The following is a 20017-nucleotide window of genomic DNA, read 5'->3' as shown; positions in this document are numbered from 1 at the left end:
CGGGCCGGGCGGCACCGGGGCCGGGCAGCGCAGGGCTCGGCGTCCGGGCAGCGGCACCGCCCTGGCAGCAGGGCCGGGGGAGCTGCAGCTGCTGGGACAGGTGGAGCTGGGCAGCTGGAGCCAGGCAGGCACCACCAGGCTGCAGCTGCTCCGGCCCAACGCCGCCTCCCTGGAAAACAAACCGGGCTCTTCCCTGCTGGCAGGGAGGGAGGCCGGGTAGCTGGGAGGGAGCCCTGGCCTGAGCTGTCCTCTCAGCCCTGCTGAGGCTCAGCAGAGATGGAGGGAGCCAACTGCTCCAGAGAGGAGTGGAGAGCAGAGCCCAGGTGTGCTGGGGGAATAACAACACGGTCCTCTCAAGTGCCCTAGCATGAGGACCGTCCTGGAAGAAAGCAAGAAGGAAGGAAAGCCTGAGTTTTCCTCTATGCATGGCAGGACAAGAGAAGCAGGGAGAGGAAGAAGGAGAAGTGCCTCTTCAATGTCTGCATTTTAAGAAATCCTCAAACCTCCATTTTAAATCTTCCATTAGAAATGTGTACACAGAGTATGCCTCTGTCTAAGCCTTTTCCTCCCTCCTTCCCATTTTCCCTTGTCTTTAGAGAAGGAGAGAAGCACTGGCACACCAAGATGAAAATCTGCTTCCTTTCAACCCTAAAGCCCCTGAATGACAGGTTAAACTATGCTACCTCTTTTAAACAAGTGGTTTTGCAAGACCACCTTATTCCCTTAAATTTCATAAGGAAACACTAACTTATTTTAAAGATACCTAGTATTTCTTTAAGGACTCTCTTGATTTCAGATTTGTCTCAAACTCATTCCCATTCGTGGGATGAAGCCTGGAGACATCAGTTCCATGAGTGGGAAAATGCACAGGTCTTCAAAGTATCAGCTTAATTTTATTTTCTGTCTCATAATCAACAATCTAGTTCACTAACTCTAGTTTATAAAGAACAGTTGTTTGGAGACCTAAGAGCAATAATTTTTTTCAATAAAAGTAAATGAAGACCAATTGCAAAGACTTCAATGAAGCCACCAATGTAATCAAAAGGAGAGTCTGATTAACATTGGAGTTGTGATATATCTGCTGACTGAAAGTTGTTTTTTTTTTAAATATAGGCTTTAACCAGAATCCGGTAATAAAATTAATTTTGTTCTTCTTTTAACGAACACATTGGTTTTCAGTGCATATTGGCCTGAATGTAGAATGAAATTTTATTTTAGTCTAATCTGACAAATGAAGTTCAGGGTGGAGAAGAAAAATCCAACCTGACCTACACTTGCACAGGGTACTTTTATACCACAGAGGCATGTGCATGAGACCCATCACACAGAACTGAGAGCACAGCAGTCACAGCCCTCACCACATGGCCAGGGCACACTTACAGCCCCAATGGGGAACAAGGGATCCAGTCCCTCTGCCCCCCTGCCAAATCCATACCTAGCTTTAGACAAGGAAGTCAGGATTAGCAGAAAAGGCAAGTGAACAGTCTCCAAAGCCTGCTCCATGAGAGTGGGGCTACTTTGGCTCAGCAGCAAGAGGAGTCTGTGCCCAGACAGTGACAAGAGAAATGGAGACAGCAGGAAAGATACACAGAAAGAGGATGAGCCACCACAGGGAGGGAGAGTGGAGAGAACAGGGATGGGGGTGTAGGGCTAGGGAGGCTCAGGGTGTGCTGCACAGGCATTGGGAATATCTAAGGACATGACGATAGGGGTGAGCTGGTAACACTGGGGTGGGTGGGAAGGAACTGAACCTCAAGCTGGGGAGATGCAGGATATGAGGCCATGCAGAAAGGTGAACCTGATGTGATGTCAATAGCAGCCTGTGTTATGAAACAACATATTAAGCTTAACAAATTAACATCTGACAACTTCTCACTCCTTTTCTCAATGCAAAGATCACATCTCAGGCTGGAAACCATCCTATATTCAGGCCAATATAAGATCACTCTTTTCTTCTCCAAAATTTCAGGTAACCTAGCTGCTGTGCAAGTCAGAACATTCACAGGGATGAAAAATTTGGGTTTTGTTCCTCTACGATCAAAACTAATTAAGCTGACTTTGAACTGTGTTTAAGTGTCCTTAAAAATGCATCATTAGAACAAATATAGTGTGATCCAATCTTTGGCAATGACAGAGTTTTATTAAAAAAACATGTATGCACTATTATCTCAGTATCACTTCTCAATAGGCGAGGCAATTAAGAATGCCAGTACTGATCTCTGAATAGCAAATAACCACTTTTTTTTTCTTTTTTTTTTTTTTGGGTGTGGATATATAGACTGAGCAATGGAGATAAAATTTAAAAAAAACACTGATCCTCAAATATTAAATTTTCCAAAGACCAGCTGAAAGCATTTTATGAGTAATATTGCCTGCTTGTGTCTCAACATATTATAACTTAAAATCCACATTCTTACTGGTGCTTTCACAACTGCAGGATGAACGATTATATGTAGTATCAAATATAACAAACACATTACACAAAAGCTTATATATAATACTATTTTTAAAGAAGCATATATTTAAAGAGGATTAAAGCAACCTCTGTTCAATGCACACCTGATGTTTGCCCACTAAAGTCCTCAGATTTTGGTCTTAACCAGTTCCGCTGACTCTTCTTGGAGGAAACCAGAATCCAGTACTTCCCATTTTTACTGGTCTGAAAAACAAAAGGAACAATGGACTAGACTCCAGCAAAACCAGTGCATTCATAAAGGTTGTGATGCAGCAAGACCAGGGATTGGAAAGAATCGGAAAGGAAAAGTTAAAAGGGACAGATCCAACCCATGCACAGAACATTATATACTGTTAATTATAAACTGTAGGAATCATTCTTGCATTATCAGTAGCAATTATGCACTTCAATTTGCAGTATACTTACATAATTTCAACTAATGCTATGCTGGACAGTGACACATAAAGAGATAAAATTAGACAAAAGCAAAGGAGTTTTCATATAGTTAAAAAAAATAAAAATCCACAGACCACAAATAATTTAGATGTAACAGCAAAACATGTGAAATGCTGGGCCCAGACTTGAGTTTCTTACTCAGAAAGGACTGAATAAGAGAAGATTCTGGATTAGGCCCAACTTTACTAGAACCTAATGCCTTCATTCTGCTTAATTATACAGGAAATAGCAGCTTAAAAGGTGACCTGCAAAGGAAAATAAAATTAATTTAAAAAAAATAATAAACCTCTTAATGATTAACATGCTACAGGTAAATCCCAAAAGAGGACAAGTCTAGGTATGCCTGAGCAAACTGAGAGGGCCCTTTTGGAATTTCCCTTGTATCTCCCTTTCCTCTGCCATCATCCTTTTGTAAATTTGCAGCAAGTCTTCCTTGTCTTGCTAGAAGGCCTCCTGGATGACACAGGTATACACAGAAAACATGTTCAGCGCCTCCTTGTAATGGGGAGGTTCATCCTGTCCAATTCTTCCAGATGTGTAAGGGCAAAGCCCTATACATACCCCACAGCAGGCTGAAGCTGTTTGGCAGGAGCCCTGTAGTAATGTAACATTTCCCCCCACACAAAACATTTTCCCTTCTGGCTTCCCATTAATTCCAGAAATCATTCTTCCTTTTGATACCAAGTTCAGCTCTGCACAGCCCCAGCATCCTCTCTTGGTGAGTGTGAATGTGAGCAAACAGGTGTCCCTAAATACCCATTAATGTCAGAAGTGCTTAAGAGCAACCGACTGAAGCTCTCTGATGGCTGAGGAACATTTATGTGGGGCTTTCTACACACAGGCAGGAGGCAGAAGCAGCTCCAGTAGTCAAAGAAAAAGTTCTGTTTTCAACTAATGTGCACAACCCTCACCTCCACTTTTTGGGGTTCCCAAATCATCTTGTTTAAGGGAGAAAATGACGATGACTCCTTATCTCCTCTCCCAGCAAGAACCCTATAAATCCATTCCCCTGCAATGCCCATCTCAACATCTTCCACTATCACAAAGGAAGAGTTTCATTCCCCATGTTTCTGCTGAGGTACTACTATTGTTAAGTATTTTACTAATGTACTACTATTGTTAGATAGACAATATTTAAGACAGACACATAGATGTAATGGACTAAGTCCTCATGGACTTAGCTCCTTCACTATTCACATTTACAGACTATTTCCTGTTTGGAAAAAAGACCCCAACAAATCCTGTTAAATTATTATCAAGTCCTCTCAGTGGCATTTAACATTTTCTCTTAAATGTTTATAGTCCTCAATGCTCATCACACATCTAAAGTCACTCTAGCAAAAAGCAGATGACCTCAGGGGCAGGCCACTAGAGACATGGAAGGACTATGGAATCAGGGGAAAATGAAGCAACTGGAACAAGTAAATAAACAAGATAAATACGAGATGTAGCTAGAGGAGCTACAGGAGCTGAGGAGAATGAAGGAGGACAGTCAGATACTCTCATTCATTCATTACCTTACGAATACAGCAAAATCACAATGCAGTGGATCCAGGTGAGGGCAATGCTACACCTACAATTAGTGGGATCTCAATTTCTACAGGGCCATTATTACGTAAAGAGCTCAACAATGTACACACAAAAAGGGCTACGTTTGTATGAGTAATGAAAACATTTACTCCATTTGACAGGATTTAGTGAAAAGATAAAATAATTCCTATGCTTTGCAACAATAAACATGTTATTGGAATAAAGACTTTTCCTTATGCACGGAAGACAAAAGTTATCCATTATAATGCTGATTTCTAGACCACCTTTCTCAGAAGCTTTTAGTGTTTGAAAAGTTCTGAGGCATAATACTGGACAAAGATGTACCATTCTCCTTGTAACTGCTTATAGTCATAGTGTTACTAAGCTTTTCACCTAGATGAGGTAGGAAGAATTTTTAATGAATAACGAAGTTTGAAGTAGTCTCCACATGAAGCAGAGAAGCATCACACTGCAAAATGTGTTGTCACACACATGTGCTCGAAGCCCACTTGGGTATAATAAAACATAACTTCTCTAATTTGTCAGAATTTTTACAATTTGCCATATCTTCCATAATTTGTGAAGCACTAATTTTGCTAAGTATCCTGATAATTCCAGGTTAGATAATATTTCAATTTCAACTAAAAAAAGTGCCCCAAAACCCTTGTGTGGAAGATAAATAAAATAAAATATAAATATAAAATAATCTATTCCTTTTTATTATTAAAAAGAGTAACACTTTTTTTTTCCAAATTCACAGTTCCTATTTTAAAATCTGATAAAATACTTACACTTGAAAATATTTTAAAACATTTGATATCTCAACTAAAAGGATAATGAAGACAATACAGAAATATAACCAATAATCCTCCTCCTAACTTGCATTTCATACTTAAGAGGGGTCAAGCACAGTAAAGGAAAACAACAGATTCATGGTTATTTTCTTTCAAAATAAAAGAGCAATAATTAGAACACAGTACTGAGAACACAGTATTTGTCATTTTGCCTTTTATATAAAACAGTAAATCTAACTTCAGTTCCTGAAATCAATCAGTTTTAAACCACAGGAAAGGTCCTAGAAATATTAGAATCATAATAGTGGTAGAACTCAGTAAGGAGTTAATAGCATTAGAGTCACTGTGGGTTTTAAATATTTCTTTAAGGAAACAAAATGGAAAGTGGTTACTTACCCTACGGAAACTGATTCTTTAGAAGTGCTGTCCGCACAGATCCCAGGTGAGCACGTACTCACACGGACAGGACCAAGTCCTCTGAAGTTATGTCCATCCAGGCTGTGCCTGTGAACCATCCCAGCCCTGCACAAGGCAAAGGACTCCCCTGCAGTGCCACGCTCTGCCCCCACTGCCCCACCTAGCACAGCCAGCAGCAGTGGCAGCTCCCACCTCTGCTCTTCACTCACACTGTGGCACAAACCCAATCGCCCACATCACTGCCGTCAACGCGCTGCTTTGGCAATCTCCCTCTCCCCTGCTGCTCCCAAACCTGTGCTCCCACCTAAGGGGTTTAGGTGCTGATGTGACTTGAACTGGCAAGGTTTACTGTGGTTCGTGAAAGGGAGCAGGGGCATGGGAGAGCAACACATCGGCAGGAGTTGGTGTCCTAGCTGGAATTGTGGTGTGACGTTTGAAAAGCTGAAACACCAACTGGCATCCTAGCTGAGGAAGAAAAGAGGATGAACAAATGCAACCCAAGGAAGCAAGGAGTTGCTCAGGGTTGTAATGGAGCAACCTAATCTCAGGATGCCCCAGTACAACCTCTTTCAGGTTTGCCAATAGTAAAGACCCATTCAGAGTAAAGGACAAAAGATGACTTTTGGTGCCTCTACTTCCCATGAACCAGAAGAGCCACCATTACTGTAGCATAAGTAATGATTTTTCCTTTCTGTACCAGGTGACTAATAGTCTAAAAAGCACTGACAAGCAGTCACCTGACTAAAAAGTACTGACAAATGAAATCTGCTCTGTTGGAGCAAATAGGGAGCTGAGCTGGTGAAACCATCAGCAAGAGACAGCTGATCTCATCATCGTAGCTCAGAAGAGCCAAAATAACTGTCATTTGTAGAGAGCCAGTCACTGGAACAAGTTGCCCAGAGAAGCTGTGGATGACCCATCCTTGGAAGCATTCAAGGGGACAAGTTACATGGAGCTTTGAGCAACTTGGTTTAGTGCAAGGTGTTCCTGCCCATGGCATGATGGCTGGTACTAGGTGATCTTTAAAGCCCAAAATGTTCTATGACTCCAACTACAAACCTCACCCCTTCAGCTGGGGGCTATTAAAATGGCACAAATATTGCCAGAGCTCCTAAAGATGAAGGAATCTAACCCCTGATTAAGGCAATCAAAGAAGGAGCACCATGTAGCCTTCTCTGGCTTTCCCTCTGCTGTAGGCTTACACACAATCCTCTAACCAGGCAGTTCCATTTTATGGGGGAGCGGATTTAATCCTCCTGCTGATTTAGCTGCTGGAAGGGGCTGAGGGCAGAAGTGGCAAAGTGCCTGCACTGCTCCAGGACAGCATGCTGGGACCTGCTGCCCTGCAAGGCTCAGACACTCTTCCTGGATCAACAAGGATCAACGTGCCTACTGCACACTTGTACAGGCCTCAGAGAGAGAGCAGGAGGTCTGACCGGCTCCATAGAAAAACATTTGATTTTTTGCAGCAGAAGCTTCAACTCAGAGTAGCTGCAGGCAGCAGAAGATCCAACTTCCCACCTGTGGCTTTCAGAGGCCCCTCTTGGAGAGAATAAACTTTCCGTAAGGGAGGATCTCAGATGGAGAAGCTGATCCCACCAATGGAAACAATCAAGCAGGTAAGAAAAATCCATGCAAAGATGCTGAAGCATTGATGCTTCAACCTATTTAGGGGTGCCTTTCTCCACATTGAATTAAAACCAAGTCTTCTGGTGGATTCAGGAGTTTGCATCCTGGCTTGTGTTTGGCAGGCCATTTGATCTGTATTTATTTGAACAGCATGTCACTTTTAAAAGAGACAGTGAGGGAGCCTGCTCACCTTTGCTCATATTTAGAAAGAGAATCCTGACTTTGGTAGGAAGATGCTGATCTTCCCCCATTTGTTCTTGGCAGAATAGAGGTGGAGAGGGAAAGGGGCAATGAAGGTCTCTCTGTGGTTCTACATCTGGAAACTCAAGCTAAGGCATTGATGCTGGAGGGCAGAAAGGAAGAATGGGCATTGCTAGGGTGAGACAACAGGAAGTGAGTCTGGCCATGAAGTCTGACTAGGCCAGGAGAGGCTCACACCTGCACTTTCACAAAGTGAAATTTAATTTTCTGTCTGCTTTTTTGTGTTACTTGGGAGAGATTTGAATCTCAACATGTGCAGACACCTGTCCAAAAATAAGGCACTGCCAAACGGCAGGAGAGACAGATCTCGGCCCCCAGAGTCCTGTCTCTGTCACTGTGGCCTTTTGTATGGCAGGAGCGAGAGAGGAGAGCTGGCGGGTACCCTACCTGAGAGCAGCTGGAAATCAGCCACACTTTTACAGCTCCTCTTCTCTCATAAACCAACAGAGAGATGTGGAAAGACAAAGGGGTCCAACATGAAGGCCCCAGTGGGGCGAGATGGCATTGGGAGGTGGGTGATGCCCTTGGCTTTCCACATTTTCAGACAACAGCTACTGCAAATAACCATTCAAAGATGTAGGCACTGGCCCTATGGTACAGTGGTGCTTCATGTAAAGGGAGCATGCACACATATGCAAACTAATCATAAAAGATGAGATAGTTTTGCTGTGTGAATTTTTAAAATATATATACAAGGCTGTATTTATTTTATCTTGAACTTCAGGACCTGCTTATAGTACACAGCTCAATTCAGGGAAATCCTGGTCCCAGGATTCAAGCTTTAGCCTACAGTGCAAAGGAGTGGCTGAGAGAGCAAAGTAGAACAGCAGTGAGAGCATGCACAGGCTGCAGGAAGACACAACCAAATCCTCAAATCCAGGCATGCAGCAGGAGAACTGCCTGCAAAAGCTGCTGCAGGAAAATGGAGTGATGTGGGCAAAACAGTGAAAATATCTTTCCAGCGATCTTAGATATAAACATGAGAATGACTTAGAGATAATAACACATAAGAGTTCACCCCTCAGGGGAACAGCCTAACATCTAGAACACAATGAAATAACATAACCACTGAAACTAAAACCAGGCAACCATTGTAGTCTACTGTTAGTGACAGCGCATTACTAATATCTACTGTGTGCAGAATGATTATGCTGCAAAGAATATAATATAGAAGACAGAAAAAATACAAGATTCGTCAATACTAGATTTTATTTAAGGCTTTGCTGTTTTGGTTTTCTTTTAACATCTACAAAACAAAGAAACCTACAGAAACTGCAGGCAGTTGAGCAGAAAAAAAATCCCAATTCCTTCAAACCAGTCTGAAATTTGGGTAGCAATGGAAACAAATGCACTAAAATTATTAAACACATTTCTTATGATTAGTAAATACACAGATTTCAGTAGTAAATATCTGTTAAATATATATATATATATATTTTATTAATTAATAAAGCAAGGCCTTGGAGGAAACCCACTGGATTCCTGTGGGACAGTAATCATCATACAAAAATAGGTATTTATATAGATATAACTATTAGTTTTAATGTTTTTTTTTCATTGTCATAATTCTATGCAATCCTGAGACCTGTAGTACAGTCATGACATTTGGACAACTAACTTTTTAATTTTAGAAAGTAACTCATTCTTATAATATGCTACACTAGAAAGATCATTACATAACTTTTTTTTTCAGAATATAGAAGTTCTATCATGCTTGCCCTTTTTTTTCCCCTTAAGTTTCTGGAAAAGTAGAACATGAACTTACAAATGTTTATTTTAGCATGACCTAATAGTCTGTAACTTAAAGGAAAAAAAAAAAAAATCACAATACCATCCAGCATCTCTTTGTGGGCTTTCCATGTTTCAGATTACTTAGGTCCACTTTAAATCTTGAGAGGTCAGTTTTGGTTACTAAATGTTGCAAAGGATTTCTGGTTATATACTAAATTAAAGGAAACAAAAGCTGCCTAGAACTAACCCATCTGATGATAACGGTTTTATGGACTTTTTAAGAATCTCTATGGCACTGCAAAGATGTTTTTCTAAAAACTTTGGAGAGACTGTGATACAAATGACACTGTTAGTGTAATTACTGCTAGAATTTTTAAAACCAGCGGAAGTGTTTTCATGTGTTTTGGAATCACACCACCACCACCTCTCCTCCTCCTCAAGAATAATCTGCACCCATTTTTAAAGTGATGATGCTTTTGTGAAAACAAACTTTGGTTACTATTTCATCTGCATACAGACCTATGCTATTTTTATAATAAAATGCAAAGGAAATCCTGTAGATGCACATGCAAGCATGAACATACAACCTAAAGGTGCATGAAATTATACACTAATATTGTCAGGAACTAATTTGATATTTTTACAGAAAAGTATTTCCTTTGCCACAAGACACCTTAAGATGAGCATGGGTGTGGGGGCAAGTTAAGTGCTATGTCTAGGCCAGTATTCTATCTTCAGTAATAGCCAAAAGTACAGAACAGGTCACAGATGTGTGGTATTTCTCTGATTCTCTTCAGACCACCCACTCCTTTGATGTCAGGGACTTTCTGAACCATATGTGGTTTCTGTTTAGCAACTTTGAGCACATCAGCCTTCAAGCAATAATTCACAATTCTGGAAACCATGTAATTTTTTATAATATCTACAACATATGTTTAACAAGTCATCCCACAGGTCTCTCCACTACTGATTTCATGAAGACTCTCTTATTTTTAAAGGCTCTGAATCTGCCTACCTTCGTAACTGTGCATGCTTTTGTTTTGAAAGGCAATGGTTAGTATTCATCTTCCTTCCTCTGTAGATGTCCACAACATTGCCCTCAATCAATTCTTTTCCCAGACCAAAGTTCCAATTTATAGAAATGTTCTTTAATGGAAGCCACCCTATGTAGCTCATCATCCTTACTGACCTTCTCTAAGTTTCTTCCCATTCTAATACACCTCTGAAGGCTCCAGAAATATACAATACTTGGAAGCAACTTGAACATACACTCTTGTAATGACATTCTCAAAATTATTCTGTACATTTTTACTTTAATATTTGGATTGTGTTTTGGTGACCAATGAGTTCATGATCTCACAGGATCGCCAATCACAATTCCCAAATCTTACTCCTCAATGGTAATACTCAGCTCAAACCCTTAATCCAATATATAAAAGGGATTGTTCTGCCCAGTTACCCTTCTTAGTTGTCATCATAATGTATCTACACTGAATCTTATCACCCATTTTGTTGCATAGTCCTCAGCACTTTACTGTCCTTCCATTGTTCTCCACAGCTAGCTCTCTTCTTCACTGCAAAGTTGCTCATCCAACTGCTCATCCCCTTTACTGACACCATTCATGAACATGTTCCACAGATCTCTGTGGAAATTAACGGGGGCTCTCCTTTAACTGGGAACTGACCTTCTACTTCTACCCTTTGACTGTACCTCTTAAACTGTCATTTACTTTCATTTCATCATCTACAACTGTCATTGTGCAAAGACCTCCCCTCTTACATCATCTTAGTTTCCTTAAGAAGTCTTTTTGATAAAGTTCACTTTGAATTTTGAACCAGAACATCTTTACTTCTTGCTGATCCTCCCAAGAACACCAATTCCCCACGACAGGACTTCCTCACAAATGCTTATTTGACTCTTCTCAGATTATAATTCTTATGCAGTTGGCCACTAATGCTATGCTTTATTACAGCATCTCTCAACCAAACACAGATTTCAGATTTGCCTGGTACAGGCCTGCCTGGCCCAGAATTCCCCTGAAACCATGATTTTCCATACTTGCATTTCAGAAGATTTTTCTGAACCTGAATACTTGAGCATGTACAGACAATGTAATTAGGTTGCAGAGCACAAATAGATTGGATAGGTGTTCCAAGTTTTGGTTTTTGAGATAGTCACCTAAAAAATCATAATTAAAGATGTTTTTAACAGTTTCAGCTATTATTCAAGTAAAAGGGCTTCTGGTGCTCTAGTCCTGCTAGTTAACACAAGCTCAAATAAGAAGGGCAAATTGGTGGTTGAAAAAAATCTCAACACGTCATAGAAGCTGCGAGAACTGTGCTAGGACAAGGCCTTCAACAGGAACCAATTTCTCTCATGATGCTACACTAGATGGCTGAGATAAATTCTGGAAAAAAACCACAACTCATGCAGGACAGATATAAAGTGACTGAGAGATAGGGTAGTCTCCCCATTACATAACAACATATCCTGGGTATAGGTGGCAACCACGCAGTAGTGCAAAACCTGCAGCAGAAGCCCAGTCCTGTCCTGAGCTTCACTGGCAAAACAACATTGCCTGGCAGCAAAAGCTATGACACAGCTTAGCACTGCTTTTTTGTAACCTTGGATTTCTTTTAACCATATTATTTATTGGAGCTATTCCAACTTAAATGCTGATAATCCTGGTTGCCCCGTTTCCTCTTATCCCAGCCCTCAAAGAAAGGCAACAAGTAAGAAAGAGTGACTGTTTCCAATAAGTCATTTCCAATACAACCTATAGTCAAGGAACTGCTGTTCTATCTGAAAAGAAAATACTTCATAGAATACTGTAGCTTTACAGTAAATAGGAAGTATTACATCTAGCTATGATTGTTTTTGCTACTACTGCTACAACTGTGATGCTGGATGATGGTATCAATGACCTTATAAGCTAAAACACAAAAGCCTTAGCTGACAACACAGAATACTTAAGGTAATGCCAAAGTAAATCCCTCTTCAAAGCTGTAACCAGTGAGCCTTTCTGAACCTCCACAGCACAAACACCAAATTTATATCTGACTCTGTTCAATGTACCAGCTTTGTGCAATGCTGTTACTACACACCTAAATAGCTTACTCTGACTAGAGTGACTATTCAGAGCCCCCACAAGCCCCATTGCTATGAGAGCATCCTTGTGAACAAGGTAAATACATAGCTCTGCATTTGTTCCCATTTCCCATTTGGCACATTGAGCATTCTGCTCCAGAGCACTGTGATGCCGTGCAATGCAATTTGGGATGCACATCTCAATGCATAAGAATTCTGAGATTTGATGCCAGATTAGTGAACAACTAAAAGCAGTCTTGCATAATTTAGAGCTACACAACTGAACACTGCAGTGGGTGATAAGGCAGGTAGCATCCAGAATAGCCACCTGGATTACAATATTTGGATTCAGGTGATCAGAAGCAATGACTGGATCAGTTCCAGGCAGCAAAGCCAGAATCTGCTAGAAGTCCACAGAGATTTTGTCCTGGAACTGCACCAACAGAAAACCATTTTGGGAGCTCCCATCAGCCTGATGAAATGTCATAACAATGTGGTCACCAAAAAATTTTACCAATAAATCACAAGGTAATCATCTTATTATTGGCAGGACAAGCAAGTCAGGAAGGCTGACAGTAGCACAAGGTTTCTTCATGCTGTGTCAAGGGACAGGGATAGGGTTCCCTGCTGTCACAGAAGAAGGCTCTGAAATGCGTATGTGTTGCCCTACTGTGCCCCAGCTCCACCTCCAAGAACACTAACTTAAAATTTTCTCAGTCTCGCTGGACACAGTTTACCACAGTAAGTATTCACCAACACTGGGTGATCTACAATGAAAGACCCTGATGTCCTGAAATTTAAATTTTATTCTCCACAGTCCAAGACACCAGGCCACTTACAAGCTCTCTTTTTTTAAAGCAACTCAGCAGACTCTGCTTCCCTGATTTCAAGCATACATTAAGCGATGTGAGAAAAACACATGCAAGACTTTGCCTTGAACAGCTGCAAACTGCTAGTAGGGCAGGCTTCCAGAAAGGTGGAAGGAAGATGGTGACAAAAAAGATGGAATAAAAATAGTCTTATGACTGTATGGTATGCATCAATGTTTCATGCATTCATGTTATGGGAAAAAATCCTGGAGGGCAGATGGAAACATGAAACAGAGATGGTTTTGTGAATCCCGGGGAATGTCTTCCTCTAAAAGTGCTCTCCAACAAGACACTTGAGCTACTTTCACGCTGTGGGAAAGTAGCTCTAGGCTAGCAAAAAATTTGCAATCAAAAAGGTATGTTTAATTTTATTTTTAAAACATTGTGAAGAGATTAATTTTACAATAGTCGTGTGTTCAATTATTTTTTCAGACAGGTGTTCAGACAAATGGATTTATTTACTGATTTAGTTGATGGTAATTTTTTTTCAGTGAAAAATAATGACCTTAAAAACAAAGCAAGTCTTGCACAGAGTGCTCCTCTAGATGGTATACACAAGAATCACGAGTAGTCAGGAAACATTTCAGCTCAACTGACGTAGTGGTATCAATCTGAAATACCTTCTATGTTTTGCAGGGTGTTGGCAATAAAATGCTTGACCAGTGTTTTGTTAGAACTGTTTAGGTTTAGCACCTTTGTACTGCCTGTTTCTTGTCGCCTTCCAGAAACGCATAATCCATCACAATCTTCTGGGGGTTCTCCAGGAAACCCTCCTTTCACCACTCTGCCTTTGCTGAGCTGACAATTTCAAAGTTCAGATCCACCTTTTGTTTATCTTCTGAAATCTGATGGCTACCTTTGAGCTACTAATTCCCTCTTCATATGGGCTGCAGCATTTTTATGTGCTAAGAGAAATCAGAAAAAATAAAGATGTTACTAGTCACCCCACTCATTACAAAGTCTATTTCAATACTGCTAACTAATTTCTTCCCTCATGACCACATTTAGATTGTTTTCTCCCAGCTTCTCTTTTCACCGTGTGCCCTTCAAAACTGCAAGACGCTTTCCAAATTACTTCCACATACTACATATGCTGTTGTAGGTTTTTCTGACATACGTAATGGAGTAAGCTGGTTGCTATTGTTTCAAAACTTGAAATAGTCAGACACTGTTGGATAGGGAATTTGAGTATAAAGCATCCAGCTTTTGGTTGTTGGTTGGTTTTTTGTTTGGTTTTTAAAGAAAAAACTAATATGCATTACATAGTTAACTGCATACATGGGAAAGTAGCTGTCCTTATGCTGAAGGACAGCACCCCCTAACAAATTTCTGGGAGACCTGAGGACCTCATTTGTAAAGACAACAGGCAAATTGTGATAATGCACTGCAAGGTTACCTATCAATAAGCTTAATCCAGGAGTGTTAGAGGAGCATTTCCTTAGGGGGGGAAAGAAATCTCCAATACCAACAACCCAACACCTCCTTTGCCTGCACTTTTTGTATGAAACCTCTCTCTTACACACTATTTTCACTCTTTTTATGGCTCCTGAAAATTATGGTAAAATACACTGCAAAGCTAAGAAATTTCTGTTGCAGCTTTTAGATCTACACAAGCTCATTCTACTACACAGATTTAGAATAGCAACAAAGTTCAAAATTCTTTGTGTACTTCACCCTGGATGAAGACTGAGCATGGTAATGAAACTCCGCAACAGCACAGCTTTGTATTTGAGACTGCTCTAGGATGAATAAATACTCTGAGCATGACTAAGGTCTGGAGCAGGGGGGCAGCATAACCAAAGCTGGGGAAGGCTGTGATTAGCGAGGAGGAAATGACAGATCACATCAGTAGAGAAAGGAGGCAGAAAAGTGTGAATCATGTCTGGGACTTGGCACAGCAAAGAAATACATCATTAAAGCTTTGAAGTAAGACCGATGAGAAGATGACATTTCACTGAGGGGAACAGTGAAGAAAAATGCGTGCAAAAGTATCAAAAAGTGTGATCATGAGCTCTTGCAATTGTGGAGTCAAGTACTGGGCAAACTTTTACAAAACATGAGTCAGCAGCACAGATGTGACAGTCACTGACTGAGAGGAAGGCAAACCAACACTTGCTAAGCTGAAGGATGTCACACAAGCAGGGGTGTAGGCAGCAGCAGCAGGAAGCAATCCCATACAGCACTATCCATTCTCTATGTCTGTGCACACCCCCTGGACACATGACTCCCTCCAGCCTTCAAACTATCTCCCTTTGCATCCAGCCTGAGGAGCAGAGCTCCAGGGAGCATGGAGGTGAGCCATGCCATGGCTTCAGCTCAGATGGGACAGCTCCTTGCTGTGTCTAACTGGGTTGGGCTGCTCCCTGCCTTCCCTACAACCTAAGGGTCCCCAAGGCAGGGAGCAGACAGTGAGCTCCATGGTGAATCAACACCAAGAGCAGGGTCAGCATTCTCCTTCTGCAGATCTCCAGGCTTTCCATACAGGGCAAGGTAGGTACGGGACAGAGTTGCAAAGATTTGGACAGTGAGGATAACTGATCTGGGCAGCTAAGACAACTTGACGCTATTCCTCATTAAATGGGTCTTTTACACAGAAGGTAAAGAGCACAGAGAACAAGGGGAAGCAGAAGACATGGCAGGTGCCAAGGAGTTGAGACAGAAAAGTTTCTGAGAAGTCCTTCCATACAGCTGGACTGGTAAGAAGGCAAGGCTAGCTGAGCAAAGACCAGGGACAGGGGTAGGGGATACTAACAGTAAAGGTTAATACTCTGGATGACAGAATAAGAGAAATGAAAGGATGGAGGGACAGTAGCTGGAGTGCAGAATTTTAGAGATGGTCAGTAAGTGACAGTACATCCGTATGGATTAGGTGTTCACAGAAAATAAATAAAACAGGAGTCTGACGTAAGTTTAAGAATAGCTAAGTTAAATGGCAAGGGAAAGGCTGCTACCTGAGTGATGAAGCAATGCTCCAGAAAACGTAGTTTAAACCCTCCTGCGAAGTTATTGTGCAATTGGGCATGCAATACTTACCAGATCAGTTTCCTCCTCCAGCCTCCATAGGATCCTGTAGCTGTTTCTTGGGGTATTGTTCACAGCTGAGGAGACACAGTGCTTTGAAGCAAACCCAGGCCAGGAGGACACTATGGTATAGGTGAGGGTGAGGCTACAGACTTTTTTTTTCTGTTTTTTTGTTTGTTTGTTTGTTTTTTTACCTCATTTACCTCAGGCCTCTGTTGTGACACTAGTCCATCTGAGAGAAAAAAAATAATTCACTCCTGGATTTGGTGGCAATGTCACTTGCAAAATCACAGCCCTGAACATGTATGAGGGCACTGATCAGGAATACTGTTGAGTTTCTTTGTTTCCTGCTGTATCTTTTGTGGTCCCTTGTGCTGATTCATTCCTGAGGCCAGGTCCAGCTGTGTTTTCTCTCCTTCATTTATGTGTGCACCTGTACCTGTCCATCCCATAACAATTTGTATCCAAGCAGGCTCAGTCATATATGAACTGGAGGCCACCAGAGCCTTATCAGACCCTTCAAAACTAATTGGTTATTATAACCAACTTTCTTACAACCTCCACCACAAAAAGCAGCACTCTTGCCTACCTGCCAACATATGTGGAGCATCTACCTCTACCCAGAATGATCCCGGAGTAAAGCAGGACATAGGTAGTGAGCCAGGTCTGAAGAAATAAGAACTAAAGCACATTATAAGCAATCAACCCAAAGAAACCTTGAGTGGAACCCAGCTCACCACAACAAGCATTTCCTACAGTAAATAGTCCTTTGTGATGCAACATCGAGAATTCAGTTCAGCACAGACACACAATGCTGTAAGAGGAACTGCACTGTATTCAAGGTAACATCCTACTGTGGACTAAGCCATAGTGAATTGAATTTGTTAATTATTTCTCGGTAATCATCAGCCTAGAAATTCTTTCTCACTTCATCCATTTTGAAGTTCACAAAGGGACAATCCTACCTATTGTCTGCTTGAGTGAATCCTATGTTTCCATACTGACAAAAGGAAAATAGAAGTAAAGAATGGAAAATGCAGTGAATTTTACATGCAGTTTCTGTTTGTTAGAGAAACATCTTTCTCAGCATACAGGAAAAATATCATAATGAAAAAAAAAATCCCCACAATGGATTATTCCTCATCCTCTACCTTTAAGAGATTAATCTAACAGATAACAAACGGATTTGTAATTACTGTATTCAAGCATCTTCTGTAAGCCACTAAGACACCAAATCAACGGGTCAGATGGATATCCACATTTCAGATCTGCTAAGTCCTGGTCCCATCTCTCTCACATCCGCCTCTGCAACTTTGAGAAAAGCAGCTCATATCTAAAGCATATCACCTTGCACATTTTTATCAACTTCCAGTCCTTGCTTAAAGAAAGAAACAAAACTAATTAACCAAATCCAGCCTATATCCCTGTGAAGTCTTCCCCCCTCTCCCAACAAGACCCATTTGTTTCTAAATTGCAGCCCTAACCACAGTGCTCTTTCAGAGCCTCCACTGCCCATGAGCAGCTGCAGATCAACACTCCTCCTTCCAAGGCTTCCCTGCTCTGGTGGCAAAACCCAAGGAATCACTTCAGCTCCTTGCTGCCAGTAGGTCACTGTGCATCGCAAACCACGTCTTGGAGATTTCTATCAGATGCACAGGCTGTTCCTTATTTACAAAGGCCTGGATATTAAGAAGACACCACTACAAAAAGGAGGAGTATTTATTTACATATATCATTAGCAATTTACAAGAAAATGAAATAAATAGGTCACATAGGAACAGCTGAAACACTGAGCAGCTATCTTAAATTCAGTATTGCATCAAATGTTGTAAGAGAGAGACAGATTACAAATGCCAAGTTAGTCATTTTCAGTAACAGTCCTCATGGAATTTTTTTCCTTCTAAATAATCAAAACAATTGGTCATTGGACCTTATAAGGAAAGTGCCATACCAAACAGAAATTCATAAAATACAGCTGTTTTAACTTCATAGTTCCCCTCAGCATATCTGCAGCACCTTAATTATGGGGCTGCATTTTTATGCTTGAGTCTTTGTTGTTTTGGTTTTTCTTTTTTTTTTTCTTTTTTTTTTTTTAAGCAAGATAACAAGATAAAGCTATTGGCAGTGGAGTAACTTGTTCAGATTCAGAGTAACAGGTTTCATCTGTTCTTATGACAGATACACTCAATAAAGCCACAGCATAGCAAATTTTAAACAAATAAACAGCCATGAGTTGTTTCTTAACGGCACAGTATTAGCCTGTGAGATTAATTGCCAGAAGGTAGCTTACAGTCAGACAGACAAGATTTACATAGATAACTGGATCATACAAAATTGGTTTTTTGCAGGACAAAATACAAATCAGAAGAGAGTTAAATAAGAGACGATCTTCTCCTCTGTATCTTACAGTTATATCCCCTCTTGAGGCATCTGATAGCACCTAATATCAAGACAAAACACAGGACTAAACAGAACAGTAGTCAGAATTCCTGTGTTGTACCAGATCTAGAGAGTATAACACCTTTGTGGACTCCAAACAGCAGCCTCCCATCTCCTCAGAGCATCTTTTGAAACATGCAGTTGAGCTTGCCTCGAGTATAGCAAAGTACAGGTTTTAAGACCTCAGGCACTGGGATACGTGCCAAGTCACAACAAATATGTATACATAATCTAATCTACTTAAATTCTGAGTGGAAACTCAGCGCCCTTCAGGTATATCCCTCAAGGCTACAAATGGTATGCTTGTCAGACAGGATGAAATTTCCCTGTGTAAGTAATAACTGAGTGCTTCTGGCATCTAACCACGCCTCCAAACCCAAACATCAGGGAGGGAGGAGTCATCAGCATGAAGGTGAGTAGGTTCAGAAATAGGGGCAAAATGAAATTAAGGAAGAGGAAACTGAGACAAATTACAGTGGATTAGGAGCCACAAGGCTCTCTTAACAAAACAGTTATAAGAAAGCCCCCTCTTCCCTTCACCTGTCCCTTTATGTGGCAGATGACAAGTTGGTAAAAAGTCCCCAGAACAGGGATTCCCATGAAAAGGAGAAAGGAGCCTAAAAAGTGAAACGAAGCCAAGCAGAGGCAAAGCAGCAGAGTTAATGAATTGCAAGGCAATGCTGCAGACAGGATTTTTCACATCATTGGTATGGTCACCTTTTCTTAGGAAAAAGTGGCTAGAAAGAAAGCAAATTAAATCCTTTGGAACCTGTAAAGGCTTCTATTGCTTAAAATAACAAAACAAAAATCAAAACAGTCTAGGATACACAGAAATGTAAACACACAGGGGCATATGTTGACAGCAAAAAACAGTAGCTGTTTTCTTCTGAAATGATGGAATACAACTATTTTTCTTTACAAGACTATCGAGTATGAAATTTCATACTGCACTTGTTTCTGTGACCTGTGAACCCTCTGTTAAGAAAAGCTAAACAACTGGATAAATTTTAATAAGAGATCTTTGCATTTGGACTCTGGAATAAAGATTTCACTGGCAGCCTTACTTCTTACCACTAACCAATCTCTTAAAATAAAGTATCTATTAATCCTTTAAAACACTTGGTTTAACAGCACATGATAATAGTCAGCTTTATCTGAAGTAGATCTAGTGTGTTCTACCCTGCTTATTTTAGCAGGTTTTTTTTTTACCTTTAATTCTGACAGATGCTACAATTATAAATTTCAAACTCCAAATGCCCTACTTACTGAAATCTGAGTACCAGAGGGAGGAAAGGGAGATGTGGAGTGTCATGCTCATTCCATCGGT

General features: G+C 40.9%; 1 protein-coding gene across 2 annotated transcripts in view; it reads right to left on the bottom strand.

Annotated features, from left to right (window-relative positions):
- The window catches only part of PLAG1 (PLAG1 zinc finger), a 48168-nt gene that overhangs the window by 4422 nt on the left and 23729 nt on the right, over positions 1–20017 (bottom strand). For both annotated transcript variants that reach the window (XM_021555680.3, XM_021555682.3), the window contains exon 2: positions 2560–2659. The gene's annotated coding sequence lies outside the window, so the exon portion shown is untranslated. The remainder of the gene's footprint in view (positions 1–2559; positions 2660–20017) is intronic.

This window comes from Lonchura striata, chromosome 1 (genome assembly GCF_046129695.1).
Source record: "Lonchura striata isolate bLonStr1 chromosome 1, bLonStr1.mat, whole genome shotgun sequence".
Classification (NCBI taxonomy): domain Eukaryota; kingdom Metazoa; phylum Chordata; class Aves; order Passeriformes; family Estrildidae; genus Lonchura; species Lonchura striata.
This window is presented reverse-complemented; position numbering and strand designations above follow the sequence as displayed.